At 28.6% G+C, this 20,514-nt stretch overlaps 1 protein-coding gene across 5 annotated transcripts in view; it reads right to left on the bottom strand.

The window, feature by feature from the left end:
- The window catches only part of LOC109594134 (neural-cadherin), a 391,736-nt gene that overhangs the window by 278,384 nt on the left and 92,838 nt on the right, over positions 1 to 20,514 (bottom strand). The gene's annotated exons all lie outside the window — the stretch shown is intronic.

Here is a 20,514-nt window from a genome sequence, read left to right as displayed (position 1 = left end):
GATCATCAATCTGCCAAAATTATTGTAATAGATATATGTCAGGTGAATCCCCCTGTATATAAAATTTTCTACATTTTTTACAACCAAAGATACCATTAATCTTAGGTAACCTAAGATTTTTGATGGGTAAACCCACATGAGTGTGGTATTTGGTAACAGCATTCTTCCACCTCAAGAACAACCAACTGCAAGTGGAATGGCGAGTCGCACTTTGAAATTCACTGCGAACGTCGGACGAATCAATTCGATATTATTTCATTCAAATCTTGTGCCAGTTTAAGCCCGCACTCTCCCCGAGGATGAACCTGATTGATTTCGTCGATTTGTCTGGAAGTTTCGATTCGTCCGGAACAAATGCAACTTTCGTATGCAGCTTTTTAAGTGAAATAACAGTCAATTCTATTTCGTGCCCGTCTAGACCCTATATTTACATTATCTACGAGTCGCCTTTTTTTCCCTATTTCGCCGTGCCCCGTTCCGTCGACGAATTTTCGATTGGTTCGCCTTTTTCGGGACGATTTGATTTTTACAACTGTTGCGCGACTTTTATGTTTTTGTTGGAACGCCGGGTTTTTCTCGTTTCGCTTTTGTGTTATGTTAAAGTGTCAGACGGTCGGGAAATATGGGAGGTAAAGTGAAAGAGACATGACGAAAACTGTCGTAAATTCGAGTTAACGTTCGTTTACAATGTTTATCGAAATATCACGATTTAATTGGGATGAAATTCGTAAATCTTGGACGCGTTCAAGAACCGCGGAAGCTTTTGTGCGAGTATTGACGGCATCGTTCTGGGTTTAAATTATGTTATTCGAGGGAGAAAATTAAACCGCCGTTTAGATGGGAAATACCTAGGCAGTAAAATATAATAAAAATGCAGCTGGGAAAATTGTAGATGCATGTTAGCATTCCGGTCATTTTTATTGCCCGGCTACAAAACTCCCACAATGTTGTGTCTAGTATTTTCCTGGGGGTGGAAAAAATTACATTCGCCTACCGATAATGGAAAAACGTGCTGATTAAATTTCATTTAAAATCTAATAAAAATACTTTCTACTTTTTTTAATTAAACTCAATATTGACTTTATTTGACATAAAAGAATTCAGTTATTTTAAGTACATTAGTACATAAGTCAAATAAAACAAAATAAAATAACACCTCTTTTTATGTATTTTATTTTTATGAATATTTTACAGAAAATCTGAAATTTTGTAGAGCTGAATTGTTAACGGTGATATCAAATAAGAAAAATGTAAAATAATCCCACCTTTTTTCAATGAATATTTAACATAAATCTCTCAAGTAAATAGTTAATATGAATCTGAAATAAATATTTTATCGTGGAAAACCCAAATATCACATTTTTAACAGAGACAAAACCACACAATGTGTGAATTCAGCCACGATTTTTTCGCGTGGACGAATCAATAGCCGAGAAAAATAATAGAAACGTCGTACAATAAATAAGGATTGTGCGTTACGTGAACGGCATCAAACCACCCCGACAAATCGTCGATTTCAATACCACATAATAACAATCCAGATTAATCATTCTTCGTCCGGCTTTATGGGGAAATTTCAGTTTTTGCGCCTCGCCAGTCATAAATCCCCCATTTTGGTATTATTTATATACACCAGACAGATTCGAGAAAGATGAATGTTGGCTGCAATTGGTGCCCCCGTTTCCGCTAATTTATGGTACAAGTTGCCCCGGAAGATTTTATTTTCTGCGTCTTCGGCGTGAACGGGGTTGGGAGTGATGGTGTTTTTAGGACGGCTGTGTGTCGTGTGATTTAATTAATGAAACTGTTACGGTTTGATTTTAGGGCGAATGATTTTTATTGGGGCTTTTAAATTTATATTACTGTTTTATTGGTATTAAAGTAATCAAAATTAAATATTTGACTGGAATAAATTTAATTTTAATTAATTTATTGATTTCTATTGAAATTTCAGTTTTTGTATTATTATTATTTATTCTTTTATTTTCAATTTAAGGCTTTTGGGCAAAAGTAAAATTTGTACTTTCTTCTTAGAGCATTCAGGCATTTTTACTATATATTGTATATATTTTTTATAAATTTCATACTTTTTTATAAAGTTTGACAAATATTTTTACAGACAAAATAATAAGTAAAACACAAAAATATAAAATTTAATTTAATAATTATTAAATGATACATGAGGTATACAAATAATAATTATGAATCTTTATTTTTTATTTTCAATTTATATAAGGTTTTTTGGCAAAAGTAAAAATTAAATTTTCTTATTAGAGTATTTATTAATTTTTATTATTTTTAATTATTTAATTGATATGCATTTTTTTACTATTTAATATAATTAAAAACTTTATATATTTTTTTATAAATGTCATATTTTTTATAAAGTTTGACAAATATTTGTACAGAAAAAATAATAAGTAAAACACAAAAATAGAAAGTTTAATTCAATAAAAATTAAATGAATAATGAGAAATTAAAATAATAATTATGAATTTTTATTTTTTAATTTAATATAAGATTTTTTGATAAAAGTAAAAATTAAATTTTGTTATTAGAGCATTTGTTATTTTTTATTATTTTTAATTATTTAATGGATACACATTTTTTTTAACTATATAATATAATTAAAAACTTTACATATTTTTTATAAATTTCATATTTTTTATAAAGTTTGACAAATATATTTACAGACAAAATAACGAGCAAAGCACAAAAATAGAAAGTTTAATTTAATAAATATTAAATGAAAAATAAAAAATTCAAATAATAATTATGAATCTTTATTTTTTATTTTCAACTTAACATAAAGTTTTTTGGCAAAAGTAAAAATTAAATTTAAATTTATTAATTTTTACTATTTTTAATTATTTAATTGATACAATTTTTTTACTATTTAATATTATTAAAAATTTCTTTATAAATTTTATATTTTTTGTAAAGTTTGACAAATATGTTTGCAAGGAAAATAAAACATAGAAAGTTTAATTAAAAAAAATTAAATGAAAAATCTGGAATTAAATTAGCAATTATGAAAGTTTATTTTCAAATTTAATATTTTTTCGACAAAAGTAAAAATTATTTTTAAATTTTTATTTGATACACTTTTTTACTATTTAATATTATAGAAAAGTTTGTATATTTTCTATAAATTTCATATTTTTTTGTTGAACGTATCTTTACAAGTAAAATAAGAAAAAATAAATTTAATTTAAAAAATATTAAATAAAAAGTGAGAAATTAAACTAATAATTACGAAAATTTATTTTTTTATTTTAAATTTAATAGATTTTCGGTTACAGTAAAATTAAAATTTTCTTCATAGATCATTTATTAATTTAAAAATTAAATTAAAAATTTCAATATTTTTTATACATTTAAGCAAAAATCAAATTTAACCTATTAAATTATTTATTAATTTTTTATCATTTTAAAATTTTTTATTGATACACAATTTTTCTAATATTAAATATTATTAAAAAATACAAAGAAAATATATTATTCTATAATTACTGAAAAATGTTCTCAATCCAAATTAGTTTACTTAATTAATTAACGAATATAAATTTATCTAAACTAATTTAGTAGTGAATAATACTTATTTACAGTAAATTACATTACATATATTAAATTATTAATAAATAATAATTGTATCTTATTTTATTACAAATAATAAGAATCATTTGATTAAAAATGCATTAATAAATACATATTTGAAACTACAAATTTTTAAAATTTCTTGAACAAATTTAATAATTAACTCTTTAAGAACTAATTAATTAGTTAAATGCATACTAAATGTGACAGTGTTGCATTGTGATGAAATATCTGTAATTTATCTCTGCGATCAAACATGATATCGGTATTACCTAGCACTTAGCTACCATAAATTGTCTACCGTACGTTCGTGTACACCCATTTGTCAGTACAATGCAATCTAAATATTTACGGCCCGAATTCGAGACGAATATCTGGTATTTGCGTAAATGATTAATAAGACGTGGACTAATTTAATAGAACATACCGTTCGTTATCTATCGACTTAATTTGCTCGGCGCTGTTGTTTAGAGGTGGGTAATTTGTATTTTAGCATTCGCTAATTAAAATAACAAATGACGTATAAGATATTGTTCTAATTTGGATGTATAGTGTAATATAGTCACGTTGGGATTTAATTACGCGAAAGTTCAGTTCATAAGTCGTGCTTACAAGAGTAAAGACGAGGTGCTCGGCTGATATTTATAAGAGCTTTCCGCCGTATCTCCGCGGCAAAGCCTCTCTAAGCTTTCATATACACGCCACATAAAATTTTAACGGCACCTAAATCGGCATATTTATATGTAAGCTCATTACTTTACAATATGGTCCGGAGCTTTTACCGTTAACATGCCCAAAAAAAACAAGTCGACTGTGCTTATTTTTCTTGGCAGTTAAAACTTCTTCTCCGGGGCCCCGATATCCTTTTTATTTTTCAAGTGCCGGAGTGGACCGTTGTGTGGGGCAAAAGTTTTTACTAATGACCCCGGTCGTTATTTGAAAAAGACCAATAACCGGTCCAAATTGATTTCAAAGCTACAATAAAACTGTGTACAATTCTCCATTGGATCCCGTTCGATACGTGAGCGAAATTTGAGAGATTTAAAGTTATTGCCCGGGCGGCCCGATAGCGGAATAGTTTTGTACCGGTTTTTCACCCAGTTGTGTCACTTGCGGATATCTACGTAGGTGCAAGCGAAGCTGTTTTAAATGTACGTTCCAGTTTATATATCATACAAACGCGTCTTGCTTTATTGGTGCATAAATCTGGCAATTTTTGCCGTACACACTGACGCCAGTTGTATTTATTGTGAGCGTGCAAAAGGCTCCTGTTTTAATTGAACAGGTGTATACGGTTGTGCCCGTCAAAGGGACTGACATGAATATTATTTCGCCGCTTGCATTCATACGGTTTTAAATATATTTAAGCGGAGGGAACGGAATAACAGGCAATTCGTGCAGTTTTGAAGTTTCCACTTTGAGACAACGTATAGATTTAATTCAGTCGTCATCCTGGACGAGATCAAAGGGAATCCAGCGTTTTAATTCGGCATTAAAATAATGGCAAAGCTTCGGCTTTCATCAAGACAAAAATGTTGTATGTGCACGTATGTAAACACGTTCAAAGGACTCTCAGTAAAACCTTAAATTACTAAATAAAACAAGCAGTGGTTATAGTGAAGCCGTCCGCTTGAAAGTGTTATATGGGACCGCGCGAGTAAATCACTAAAAACGGCCACAATGGTGAATTAACAATGGTTTATTTATTTTCTTTATTATTAAACTGTCACACAAAGACGGCAGTTCCACCAACAATAATAAATGACCCGATGGTCCTTAAGAAAAGTTCCGCCTTTCTGGGCCATTTCTTTGCGAAGTTTTCTTTGCGTATTGTTTTCCCGTCCCGCCATAATTTATATAATCGATCGTGGCAGCGACGAGTTTTCAAATTTTGCGGCCGATGGCGGAGGTCAAGGAATTTCAACTCACCCCGAAAATTTGAAAAATGGAAGATGTGGATTGACAGACTTACCTGGAAAGAAACAAATATATTATATACAGAGAATAACAAATAAAATTTTATTAATTGTTTAATAAATAATAATTAAATAAATTATTATTATTATTATTATTATAACTATTAATTAAAATTATTATTAATATTTAAAAATAGATATTTATTATATAACTGTAAAAATTATATATTTTTTTCAAAAGTAAAATATATATTTTTTTAATAAAAAAATTCCCATAAAGTAGTATCTAAGAAATTTATTATATGCATAATGTTTTTTCTTTTTATAATTAACCTGAAAATCTTTCAGTAATTTAATACTTTAATTATCAATAATATATTAATAATCATTATATTTTTTTCAGTTTTGTTTATTATACGGAAAAAAATTAATAAACAAATGTATATATTTTTTTGCAAATTTTTATATTTTTTTATGAATTTTCTTGGTATTTATTTATTTATATTTTTTTTAATTAACTTTTTTATAATATAAAAAATTAAGAAATAAATTAATACAAAATTCTTTTTTTCTTAATATTTAAAAAAAGACCTTTAATATTAAAAAATTTATGAAGTTTTTTAATATTTTATAGCATAGGTTTAATAATATTTAAAAAGTTATAATGAAATGCTAAATAATATACTATTTTAATAAATTTATTAATTAAACAAAAATTTAACAAATAAATTATCTCAACTTTAATAATAATTAATAATTTTTATCCAATTTTTTTTCTAATTAATATACAAATTAATTTAAAAAAATAAAATAAAATTATTTGGAAATATTATTAAATTCTTTATTCGTTTTTCATACAAATAAACTTAAAACTTAAATAAAAAAAAATATTCTAATAAAATTTATAAAATGATAAATCATTTTAATAACTTTTATCCATTTTTTATCTAATTAATTTTTTTTAACTAATATATAGATAAAAAAATAGAATTATTTCAAAATAATTTTAAATCTTAAAAAAAAAACTTCAAGTATTTATTCTAATAAAATTTATTTAAGTGCAAAAACATTCAGTATTTCAATAAATTTATCACTATTACAAAAATTTAACAAATAAATTAATATATAAATTTCTCAATTTTAATAAGTTTTATCCTTTTTTTCTAATTAATTAATTTTATAGTTAATATATAGACTAATTAAAAAAATAGAATTATTTCCAAATAATTTTAAATATTATTAAATTCTTTATTAGTTTTTCATACAAATAAACTTAAAATTTAAATAAAAAAAAAATATTATAATAAAATTTATGAAATGCTAAATCATTCAATAAATTTCAATAAATTTATCAATAATACAAAAATTTAACAAATAAATTAAAATATAAATTTTAATAACTTTTATCCATTTTTTATCTAATTAATTTTTGTTTCTAGTTAATGTATAGATGAATTTTAAAAAAATAGAATTATTTCCAAATAAATTTAAATCTTATTAAATTCTTTATTAGTTTTTCATAAAAAAAATAAAACTTAAAAAATCAATATCAATATTAACAATACAAAAATTTAATAATTAATTAAAAAAATAGAATTAATTCTATTATTAATTTGTTGTCTGTTTAAATTTTTTTTACTAATGTACAAATTATCTTATTAAATTTTGAATTAGCTTTTAAATCTCTAAAAGTATATGTATTTTTTATGTAAGATTTTTATTAAAAAAATCAGATTTTTCTATTTAATTTTCACATTTTTCTAAAAATCAGATTTAATAAATTCACAAAAATAACACATTAAAAAACTTTATAAAAATTTAATTCAATAATAAATGATATTATTATTAATATTTTGCCAATATTTCCACTATTTACAAGAATTTTTTATAATAAATATTTATAATTTTCATAATTTGTAACAAATTTTGTGTGTAAAAAGTTTTATGAGATGTTGAAACATTTATTCGAGGCATATTTCAACCCCGTTTGCTGGCAAATGTCCTGCATATTAACATTTTTAACACGGGCATCACCCTGGACCGTCCCATCAAAATGTAAATACCGCCACCGTACAATAGAAGTTTACGCGATGTAATCAGATTTTTTATGGAGGCAGGCTTAAATTTCATGTAATCAATAGTCGGTACGCAGAGCGACCCTTACGAATTGATGGTTTTACAAGAAAAGTTTCAACGAGTCTCCCCGTGGTAACACCGAGAACGACATAATCGACGTGGATAATCGAGATTTATGATCCGGCTGAAAAGATGATCTGTAAACATTCAGATTCTCGGATGTTATTAAGACCGTTGGGGGTGTCAAAACACAAACGTGGAATAACAAACGTCTGCCGGCAAAGCTCCTGTCACCGTACCAATGCGGCCTGTGTGGCAATTACTGTCATCATCCATCCTATTTGCGGTTTGTTCCTCAAGCGCGACTCCACTTTAATCTGCTTACTTACGGAGGATACCTTGCGCGAGGCATTAATAAAGTGATATTTGTTGCTGAGTCGCACGGACAATTTTCAGCTAGGCCAAAAGCCGAATTAACAACATCGGCATGCGGATATTACAGTTTCGAGATGGTTTATTGATACTCGCGAGAGGAGGGACTAATTACATCCCGAGTGATATATATATATATATATATGCATGGAGAAGAACTTTTTAGAGCCAGTTAATGGTAATTATGAAGCCTTAACTAGGAAGTAAGGAACTAAGTGTCTTTGATCCATAAAATGTTAGTTGGGATAATAGGAAGACAAGTTGGCAGGAAACTTATATTTTCAGCTACTCGATCAAAGTTATCCTTGAAACAAAACAGCATCAATGTTAATTACATCGGGGCAAATTGTGTAAACAAATGAAGTTTCAGCAGCGCCCTAATTTTCAACCGTCCATATCAAGTTTAATATCAAACCAGACACTTGTACGGAAACTTTGGCCGTCAACACTTTATGAACATAATAAAAAGTTTCGAGGAGCCAAGGCAATGAATAACTTAAAAACTTATTACTTCTTATTACGGGGGAATCGATGACAAAGGCGGATGCGACAGATTAGCAAGCTGTTTACCGGCCAACTTCCCCCCCGTTCACCGGATCGGAGTCTTATTTCATGATTAACAGATATTAAGCTGTTGAACGGAGAAAAGTAATTTGTCAACGGGAATCGACCGTTTTAAATCACGCCAACCTCATTTTTCTTCGCTCTAGGCAAAACGTGTCGTGCAACGTATCGTTTTTGCCAACGCCAGACAAATGGACTTGTCCAAATTAACGCCTGTTTTGCCGCCGTAATTAATTGACCCGCCCGTAAAAAAACGGCTCGCCGAAAACTTATCGTTCGGTCTGACAAAGTCTCTCAATTGTGAAACGTCCCGACGATCGGAAATGAGGCAGTTGCTTTGGCGCACGTCCCACAGCCAATTTTCGGGCATCAAAAATATTGACAAAAGTCGGCGGGGAACGTGTCCTTTGTGGAATGACTGAAAAGTAGACCATCCATCAGTGGCGCTAAAATAAATAATCGTCCTCTAATTTCCAACCCACGTCGACGTTTATTTTTTTCCTTTCGTCGGCGGATAATTCAAATGAACATATCAAAGGGAGGGAGTGGGTGGTCTTTCGGTCCCTTAACATTCATTGAACATGTTTGTGACCGTGTATCGGTAAAAAGGATGTGTATTTGAATTATGGGGTACTTGGGTCTGGCAGAGAACTTTTCAAAAATAAAAACGGATACGGCCAGAATCACAATGTTTGTAAGATTTCTCAAATAATGTTCCTTTGAACGTATCTACTTCCTGTACCTGTATACATTTTAAAGCTCAGTAAAATTGAGAATAATGGGATTTGATATTGGGCACAAGAAAAAGTAATTTAAGCTTTTGATTCAATGTTTATTTGAGTAAATTTTTATATCATATTTTAACGTTTATACTAAAAGGTATATATTATTTGGAAGCTTCTTAGGCTCTTCCTTTTCTATACTACTATAATTCGTGAAAATTTGCTTTGTATGTTCAAATATCAGTTTACAGTAAAAGTAGAAATGTATACTTGAGAGATAAACAACTTTAAGGTCGTCCTGAAGCCTGTACCAAAGAAATAATTAAATAAGACATCCAAAATAATTCTCTGCGATGTTTGAAATTAGGCAAGAAAAATATATATTTTTTTAAACTCAAATTAAATTAGTTTTGAGTTCAAAAAATAAATTTAATATAATTTTTTCTGGTTCATACATAATATTAATATTTAAAACCATTTTTAAAGGACAGGATATTTTTATCTTAAAAAAGATAAATTAAAAGGAAAAATAAACTTAGTTACCAAGTTAAAATCTAACTAATTTTAAGTTTAAAAAAGTAAATTTAATTAACTTTCGTAGTAGATAATATAAACATAAATATTTTTAAAGGTTGGCATTATATTTTTTTATATTTTAGAGTATATAAAATTAAAAAACAAAAGGAAATACAAACTTTATTTAAGTTCAAATTAAACTACTTTTAAGTTTAAAAAATAAATTTAATCTCAATTTTTCTAGTAGATATTATAAACAGAAATATTTTTAGTGGGTGGAAATTTATTTTGAATTTTTTTATATAGTACAATAGGTAAATTAAATGGAAAAATAAACTTTGTTTTCAAGGTTAAATCAATTTAAAAAATAAATTTAATATCAATTTTTTCTTTTAGATATTATAAACAAAATATTTTTAATGGTTAAAACTTTGTTTTTACTTTTTTATATATATTAAAATAGGTAAACTAAATGGAAAAGTAAACTTTGTTTTCATGGTCAAATTAAACTAGTTTTAAGTTTTAAAAATAAATTTAATGTCAATTTTTCTAGTAGATATTTTATAAACAAATATTTTTAGTAGATGAAACTTTATTTTAAATTTGTTTTAAATATTAAATTAGATATATTAAAATAGGCAAAATAAACTTTGTTTTCAAGGTTAAATTAAACTAGTTTTAAGTTTAAAAAATAAATTTAATATCAATTTTTCTTTTAGAAATTATAAACGAAATATACTTAATTGTTAGAACTTTGTTTTTAATTTTTTTTACATATTAAAATAGGTAAATTAAATGGAAAAATAAACATCAATTGGAAGGTCAAATTAAACTAGTTTTAAGTTTAAAACATAAATCTAGTATCAATTTTTCTAATAAAAATTTTAAACGTAAATATTTTTGAAAGAATACTATTTGAATTTTTTTATATATTAAGTAGATAAATTAAGTAGAAAAATAATCTTAATATCAATTTTTCCTTTAGATATCATAAACAAAATATTTTTAATGGTTAAAACTTGCTTTCAAGGTCAAATTAAACTAGTTTTAAGTTTAAAAAATAAATTTTCCTAGTAGATATTTTAGACAAAAATACTTTTGAAAGTTGGAACTTTATTTTTCCTTTTTTATATTTTGAAATGAATAAATTAAAAGAAAAATTAAACTTTGTTTTCAAATTCAAATTGAACTAGTTTAAAAATTGAAATTAATATCTTTCCTAGTAGAATATTTTTAAAGGATAGAAGTGTATTTTCCAATATTTTATATTTTAAAATAGATAAATTAAAGGAAAAAGGAAACTTTGTTTCTAATTAAAATCTTAAATAGTTTAAAAAATAAACTTTATAACAATTTTTCTCGTAACTATTATAGGTTGGGCCACGATACATCCTGTAAGATTCAAGATTAAGAATTGGTGAGTACAATAAAATTAAGTGTATGGCAATTATCAATTTTCTTGCATGAAACGCAAATGAGCCATTTTTTGAATAGAGTAACCTTTTGACTTAGTTTTTGTTCTCGATTCAATCGATTATACGTAAAATGTTCGATATTTAAATTTCAGTCGTCGGTGTAAAAGTATGTAATGAAAACCGTTTCATTTTTCTCGTTCTAAGTAATAACTTGGGGAATGCCGTTCGGAAAAATATTCAATAACATAACGCCAGATTGGCAACACCTGTCGAAAGAATTTATTCACGCAATCGAATAATTCAATTACACTTAAGTAGAATATTTATTATTTCAATTAAATTCGAATCCCAGTCTGTGCAATCGAATTACTTATTGTCGAATAACCTGAACGTGCTCATCTAATTCCGGATAGCTTCAAGATTTACGATCGACTCGCATCATAAATCGTAATTTATCAAAGTTTATGTTGCAAAATTTGTTAACAAGTTTCTCGACACTCAGATATTCATTATGAGAAAACTTGCAGGCAATACACAGTACTTCTGGTAACTTGCAGCTTGGAGCACCAAACTAAAATTAGATTATTTATGAAAATTCCATGGAGCTACGTTTTAACTATCACCTTAAAGAAAGCTCGTCTGCAATGATTAATTACGTTTACGTATAATAACAACCAACACTCGTTTTACACATTAAATCAAGCTGTCTAGCGTAAACTTTACCGAATTGTTCAAACAATTTCGTCGCAGACAAAAAAGAGAACCAGCCAGGAATCCCAGCTTCCCAATCGAAAATCATTGTCGCCAAAGTTTCGACTTAATGAACGTTTAAGTGGCGAAATCAAATCGTGCGCCCGGGAAGTTTCACCCAACTACAATTATCCCGGGACGTACAAAAATACGGGCACAATAAATTCGTCGCGTTGCAACAACAATTTCCTAACCGAAATATCTGTACAATTAGTTTAATGGCGGCACGGAAATAGCTACGAATGGTTGCGGTGTTTTATGTGCTTGGTAGATGTAATAAAACGAAAGCCCGCGATATAGTTTTAACAAGAAGTGCATCGAGCATTGTCAGGCTCAATTACTTCAAAATCGATCGCCGTTTAATGGGACGCCGGCAACGCAATCTTAAATGTCGCAGAAGAGAAAAGCTCCTCAATTTCGGTGCCTTATTGACTGGCATTCGCTTCACAGCAACAAGTTCAATTGAAGGTAATAACCACACGGGACCGAATCGATTTAATTTTCGACTGGAAATGACAAAACACCCCGGGGAATCCCCGCAAAACGGATGAAACAGGCGGGCGGAGTGGATATTGAAAAAATGGTTATAATGTAAGCGGTTAAACGTTGGGGAGCCCACTTTCAAAGCCCTTGTAGCTACAACAGAGGCCGGCAGTAAAGTTTGTGTAGGGTAATGAAACAACCCTTAAATTTCCAAGGAACCTGCACTTAGTGCAACGTCGTTGAACGACGTAAAATTAAATCCTTATCTTAGTTTCTTTCTAAATGGCGTTATTGTTATTCATGCGTCCTAACACAGTTTTCGTCCCCGTACAAAGTGAATAATGGCGAAAAGGATTCTCGAGTAACAAAGCAGGAAACTTCAAATGTATCCTCGGATCTTTGCTCTGTTGGCCAATGTTGACAATTTTCGAAAGCTGCTCTTAGCATATTCGAAAGCTCGGCTCACGAAACCACTTGACAAGAAACGATGTCAGTAACATTTGATGTTTCAATGTCCTTTTTGTTTTCTTTGGACCCAACGGAGACCTTCCGGCCGCTTCAAATGATCGGATGCATTTCTTAATAAGACTTACTCAAGTGTATTTGGAAGACTGGAATTAAACACTGAATTCTTTCGTTCGAGTTTTATTTGAAGTATGAAATGACAGGCTCTTTCCCACTATCGTTTTCTAAAAGCTGAAACAGCTTTACAAGTAGTTTTAAAGTTTGGGTGCAGGAAATTGGATATTACATTATGTGTACTACTTAAAACAAGGTGTAGGATGACGGTAATGGGTTCGTATATTAAACATTATCTCAGAATTTTTCAATGAATAAATTAGAAACGGATCTCCCGGTTAAGATACGACGACAATTACAGATAAAATTTACAATTTCCCAGGATGCAGCGACGAAAATTATTCTTAGATTTCAGTTTAATTTAAACTTGTTCCGGTAAATGCGGCAAAAAGTAAATAAATAGAAAAGCGCACTTCCAGAATTATAATTCCATAAGGACGGGACGTGGGATAATATGAAAATATGTCGGGCGTGTTTAAAATTGTACACAAACAAAAATATATTATTCATTTTCGTGTGTTTGATACGAAAGTTCACATTCGTGAAACATTGGAAAAGTTTATTAGACAACGTAAACGAATCTGGATAACTTGCTTAAATATTTATTATTTTTTTATTTGTATTAGGATTCAAAATTTATAGAAAACTGTAAAGGATTATTGTAGTTTTCTGTATATTTCTATTATTTATTTTACAGCTTACTATAAGAAACACAATTTAAATTTAAAAAATAGCCCAGTGATTAAATGTCTGAATTTTTATCTTTTATTTTCCAAAAGCTTTCTATTGTAGATTAGAAAGATTAGAAAGATTGTCTTAAATATGATTATTTCTTATGATTTATACTAGGATTCAAAATTTACAGAAAATTGTATAAGATAAATGCAGTTTTCTGCATATTATTTTACAATTTTCTACAAGAAGTACGATATATAATAAAAATATGGCCCACAAAAAAACATAATTGAAAAATAACCCAGTAAATAATCCCCTGAATTTTTACTTTATATTTACGAAACACTTCGTATAATAGGTAAGAAAAATTAGTCAGCAATTTTGCAATTTTGTGTCTATGATTTATGCTAGAACTCAAAATTTACTCAAAACTATAAAAATTATTATAGTTTTCTGCATATTATTTGTTTTTTTCTGGACAACTTGTCTTAAATATTTATTTTTTTATTTTGTACTAGGATTAAAAATTTATAGAAAATTGTAAAAATAATTGTAGTTTTCTGTATATGTTCATTATGAATTTTACAGTTTTCTACAAGAAATACAATATAAGTATAAAAAATAATGTTTAAACAATAGCCCAGTGTTTAAACCTCCGAATTTTTACCTTATAGTTTCGAAACGCTTTGTATTTTAATTTAAGAAAATTACTAATTATAATTAGTTATGTTTAATATTGTCTTATATTTTTATGATTTATACTAGAATTCAAAATTTACAGAAAACTGTAAAAGATAAATACAGTTTTCTGCATATTTCTATTATTTCGCAGTTTTCTACAAGAAATACAATATAAAATTAAAATATGGCCCACACAACAACTAATTATAATTTGTTATGTGAAATGCTGTTATGTTATTAGATATGATTATTTCTTATAATTTATAATAGGATTCAAAATTTACAGAAAACTGTAAAAGATAATTGTAGTATTCTGCATATTTCTATTATTTCATAGTTTTTTAGAACAAGTATAATATAAAATTAAAATGTGGCCCACATACAAACATATTTTAAAAATAACCCAGTATTTTAGATTAGAAAAATTAGTCATGTGCAATTCATGACATATTATTTGCTTTTTTATGGATAACATCTCTAAAATATTTATTATTTTTATGATTTGTACTAGGATTTAAAATTTATAGAAAACTGTAAGAGATAAATGTAGTTTCCTGTACATTAATATTATTTTCGAGTTTTCTGTAACATATATTATTTAGATATGAATATAAAACACAGCAGACACAAACAGAAGTTTTCCAATTAATTGGAATGTTTGTTATTAACTTTTTGAAAAAAAACCGTAAAATAATTATCCCGAATAAGAAAAGTTTACAGGGTAAAACTTGAAGCTTTCTGGACAACTGAAGGTAAGCTGTTTAATTACGACGTTTCAGTTTTATTTCCTCGATATTACTGCCGGGTGAGTTTCCTTGATTTAAAACTTTTTACTACTCTTTTAGTCCGCGAATAATCTTTATGTTAATTTGGTTATTACAATTATGCCCGTTTAAATTATACCCTGCATCCGCGTTCATTTGAATACAAAACTAATGTGACTTATTTAATTTCGTTTAAAAGTTACCCCGCCGAATTTACATAATGAATAAATTTGCGCAACAAAAGTCTCGGGACCGCAGTGCAAAATTTAATGTTTTACATATGTAGTGGATATTATTTTATAAAGGGTGGATAAAAAGAGCAAAAATCGGCCTTGTTTCTTCCGTTGGAACTTTCTTATCTCGTCGCTAACTAAACAAAATTGTTGGCACCGGCTAACTGGTCTGGTGTATGTAAACGAAGGACTTTTGCCAACTTTTGCTTTGCTTCCAGCTTCGCAAAAAATATTAATGCCTAGTCCATTATCTACTACACGAGAACAAACATGTATATGTGGAGTGAAATAAGCAGTTTACAAGATTAAACATTTCGAGCTGAAAATAAATTAGTTATATGGCAGACGGTCGGCCCCTGATACCTATATCTGCAGATAATTCACCCCGGAATAAATGTTGCCTGGGAGTTATTGGGCAAACCCTTGGCAAACCTCTGGGATAATTAGTATAATTTATATAAATAAGTTTGATCTACGAGCAAGCACACACAACATTTGTTCTCGTTGCCACGACGAAGTAATCCCCGTTTCGCAACTGCGGAAAGTTCTGTTTACCAAAGCAAAATTGCATTGTTTTGATAAATATTTGCGCGTGCATTTGTTACCGTAATAATAACGCAGCCACAATAGCAGCGTAAATATTTTTATTTGCGGCGTAATTAGTTGAAGTGGCCGCTTCGAATTGGTGAAATAATTGTAGATGTGCATGTTTAAAATATTAATTGGTAAATTCCGAAAGTGCCATCCAAACATTCCGAACAGATACAATTAAAGCCGGAAACCGACACGATAATCGCAAACAAGCCTCAATTTTATTATGAGTGCTCGGAAATCAAATTAAATACAGCTCAAACGAGTTCCATTTTACCGAGCATTTATTACCAGTTTAAATTATCTTTTCAATCTCGTCGTGAAAACGCGACCATTGAAAAACAACCACAATAACAACAACGATAAAAGCCAAGAACCTATTAAATAAAAATAAAAATCGATGAAATAATTATCCCGAATAAGAACTTTCGTATTATCAACGCCCTGATTCCCGCAAACTGATATTCCGGCTCCCGGAGTAGTTTAAATGGGGGAAAAAGTATGCAGGCGAGGCTCTCAGCTAAAAAGGGTATTAATTGGCAAAATGCCTGGAACAATTTAACGTTACGTTCTAGTACGATTCTCCTTACTTTGTGTTTTTTCGATTGGATAAAAAGGAATCCAGCTAATTTACTTCTGAGTTAGAAACAAAACTATTTTTGGTACTTCGTTTGATTTATGGTCACTATTATTTTCATTATCTCAAAAATCCTTAAAATAATTGCCTTATTCAAGAAACAGCCTGTATTTTAGATTTGAGATCAGTATTTTATAACTAATTATTTGTTATGTTAAATTGATTTATATACTAGGATTCAAAATTTACAGGAAAATTTAAAATATAATTATAGTTTCCTGTAAATTTTTATTATTTTACAGTTTTCTGTGAGTAATACAATACAAACTTAAAAGATGGCAGGAATCCAGTTAATTTCTTCTGTGCCAAAAGAACTTTTGTACTTGGATAGTTTGATTTATTTTTACTATTTTCAGAATCCCCTAAAACCCGGTAAATAATTCTCCGAAGTTTTGCATTATATCAGAAACACACTGTATATATTTGACAGTTATTATTTTTTAACAAGTCATTTGTCATATTATCTTGATTTATATATTAGTTTTCAAAAATTACAGTAAACTGTAAAATATAATTATAGTTTTTTGTAAATTTTTATTATTTTGCAGTTTTCTATATGTAATATAAATATAAATTAAAAGATGACAGGTATCAAGTTAATTTACTTCTACGTCAAATACAGAAATATTTTTTGAACTCCGATTGTTTGATTTATAACCATTACTATTTTCACACCATAAATAATTTTCAGAATTTTTGTCTTATTCAGGTAACATCCTGTATTTTATATTAGACAATTCTTATTTGATTGTCATTTGTCAAATTCTCTTTATTTATAAACTAGGATTTAAAATTTACAGAAAACTATTATGTTCTATTATTTTACAGTTTTCTATAAGTAATATTATTTAAACTTAAAGGATGGCAGATACAAAAAGAAATTTTAAAAATAACTCAATGAATAACCCCTATTTTTTGCCCATTACTTACGAAACATTCTGTATTTGAGATTAGAAAAATTACTAATTTATAATTATTATAGTCTTTTGATGTGATTATTAAGTTAAAAAGAAGTGAATAACTCCCTAAATCTTTGCCCAATTATACGAAACATTCTGTGTTTTACATTAAAAAGTTTGCTAATTTATAATAAGTCTAATGTTGCCTTAATGTGATTATTCTTTAACGATATAAGTTAGTCCTAGCATACATCACGATTCAAAATTTACAGAAAACTGTAAAATAAAATTGTAGTTTTCAGCACATTTTTAAAATTTTGAAGTTTTCTATAAGTACTGTAATATAAATATAAAACACGAGAACACAAAGGGAAGTTTTTTAATTAATTGGAATATTTTTATATTGAAAACTTTTCAAAATAATCAATAAAATAATTATCCCGAATAAGAACTGTCGTATTATCAACGCCCTGATTCCCGCAAACTGATATACCGGTTCCCGGAGCAGTTTAAATGGAAGGAAAAAGCATGCAGGCGAAGCTCCCAGCTAAAAACGGGTATTAATTGGCAAAATGCCTGGAACAATTTACCGTTACATTTCAATGCGATTCTCCTTACTTTGTGTTTTTCGATTGGCCAAAAAGGAACCCGGTTAAATTACTTCTGCGTCAAAAACACGACTATTTTTCGTAGTTCGATTGTTTGATTTATGGCCACTATTTTCTCGCGTCGCGACAAAACATCATTCAATCTGGCGACGTTTAAAAACGTTGGAAATTAAAGGTGCTAATGCAGTTAACGTATTAAAATCCCGGGCATACTCGCACGGAACTCATTAATTTGCAACGATATTCGGAGTAAGTGGAACGCCGAACTTGCATAAATCCGTAAAATCTTGGCAGCGTAAGCTCCACCGTGGGAAAAAGTCTACTTAAAAACGACCTCCGTGAGGGTGGATAAAAGAGGTTTTATCTCGGTGGGGCCAAAACAACGGGGACGAGCTTTCGCCGCCCTTCAGACGGTTTGTGTGGCACCTAATAATTAACCGTCGCGACGAGACAGGGGCACGAGCCCCACGGTGCGCTCGAGGGTGGCGTCTTGGCGCTAATGTTCTCCGCCGTCACTTCGTCTAGGTAATCTCTGTTCGTATTATGCATACGGGCCCCGGAATTATCTCGCACAGACAAGTGAGGCGCGAGCAATCTAAATTATTGATCCGGGGGCCCCCTTCAAATTGGTTATAAATTACTTATGAGCGGGGCACGTTACAAAAATAACCGGGTGCATGCGACAAATCCGCGAAAAAATGACGCCCTCGTTTTAAGGCTCCGCAGGGGACGGGGGGCGGCGATGGCGGAGCGCAATTTTGGCTTTTTGGGCGCATCACGACTGACAATTTATGGCCGGTGCATACAAAACGAAATTATTTATGTGCGGTTAACGCAAAATGAAAGGGCGTGTTTGAATTTTATCTTGTTAAGTTATTATTTCGGTTGGCGGGCAAAAAGTCACACCTCCCGGCCTCGGTTATTTTTCAGAGCTCATATCGCCTTTCTGTCTATTCATCAGCGGGACATTAATCTTTTCGCGGTCGCCGCAAAAACTTATTAGGAATTAACGCTGTGCGTTCATGATCCATTTTGTTGCGATGTGACCCGTACATTTGCCCTGTTTTATGTAGAATTAAAGCGCTGGAAGTTTTGTGTTTGTTCGTGCAATTTATCAACTGGGTCTCAAGAGACCATTCTGAACTTCAGTCCCTTGTTTCGTACGTGTACACTAATATAATTATTATCTTAATATCTCATGTTTTAAACAGAATCTGTTTAAATAAGTTGAATTATTGTTCCCTAAATGTAAGACAAAAATTCAGGGGAATATACACTGAATTATTCTTTTGGGGGATGATTTATTAAAATTTAGAAGTTTTTTAAAATAATCCAGTAATAATTCATTGATTTTTTATATAAGAAAACATTTAGGAAACACTCAAAAATATAATATATATAATAATCTTAAATTTGATTATTGTGTATTAATTTACATCAGGAGTAAAATTTTAAAGAAAACTGTAATTGGATTGTAGGTTTCTGAATGTTTCTATTAGTTTTAGTATTCTATAAATAATAAATTTAAAATATAACAGTTACAAAGGAAAATTTAAAAAATAAACCAGTGCATAATCTATTTATAATAATATATTTATTATAATCTAAATTTTTGTCCAATATTTGGGTAATTCATGAATTAAAAAAAAAATACTAATTTATAATTAAATATGTATAACATCCTCTTAAATGTATTTATTTTTATGATTTATAGATAAGATTAAAAATTTACAGAAAACTAAATAACATAAATTTAATTTTCAGTATATTTCTATTGTTTTCAGGTTTTATAAATAATAAATGTAAAATATGGCGGATACACAGAGAAATTTAAAAAATAATTGAGTGAATAATATACTAAATTTTTCCGTCCAATATTTGAGAAGAATCATATATTTTAGATTACTATTAGACATACAAATTTATAATTATTATTATTGATTTATAAAAAGATTCAAAATTTACAGAAAACTGTAACAGATAATTGTAGTTTTCTGCAGTTTCAATTATTTTTTGTTTTTTATAAATAATAAATTTAAAGTATGGCAGATATAAATTTAATAAATAATCCAATGCATAATCTATTAAATTTTTGTTCAATATTTGGGAAACACCACGTATTTTTTAATTAGAAACAAATACTAATTTGTAATTAAATATGTACAACATCCTCTTAAATGTGATTATTTTTATTGATTTAAACTTGGATTCAAAATTTACAGAAAACTATAAAAGATAATTCTAGTTTTCAGTATGTTACTATTGTTTTTAGTTTTTTTATAAACAATAAATGTAAAATAAGGCAGATACAAAGAGAAATTTGAAAAATAATTCAGTAAATAATCTACTACTTTTGTTCGATATTTGGAAATTATC

This window comes from Aethina tumida, chromosome 4 (assembly GCF_024364675.1).
Source record: "Aethina tumida isolate Nest 87 chromosome 4, icAetTumi1.1, whole genome shotgun sequence".
Taxonomy (NCBI): domain Eukaryota; kingdom Metazoa; phylum Arthropoda; class Insecta; order Coleoptera; family Nitidulidae; genus Aethina; species Aethina tumida.
The sequence above is the reverse complement of the archived record's forward strand: the minus strand, read 5'-3'. Positions and strand labels throughout refer to the sequence as shown.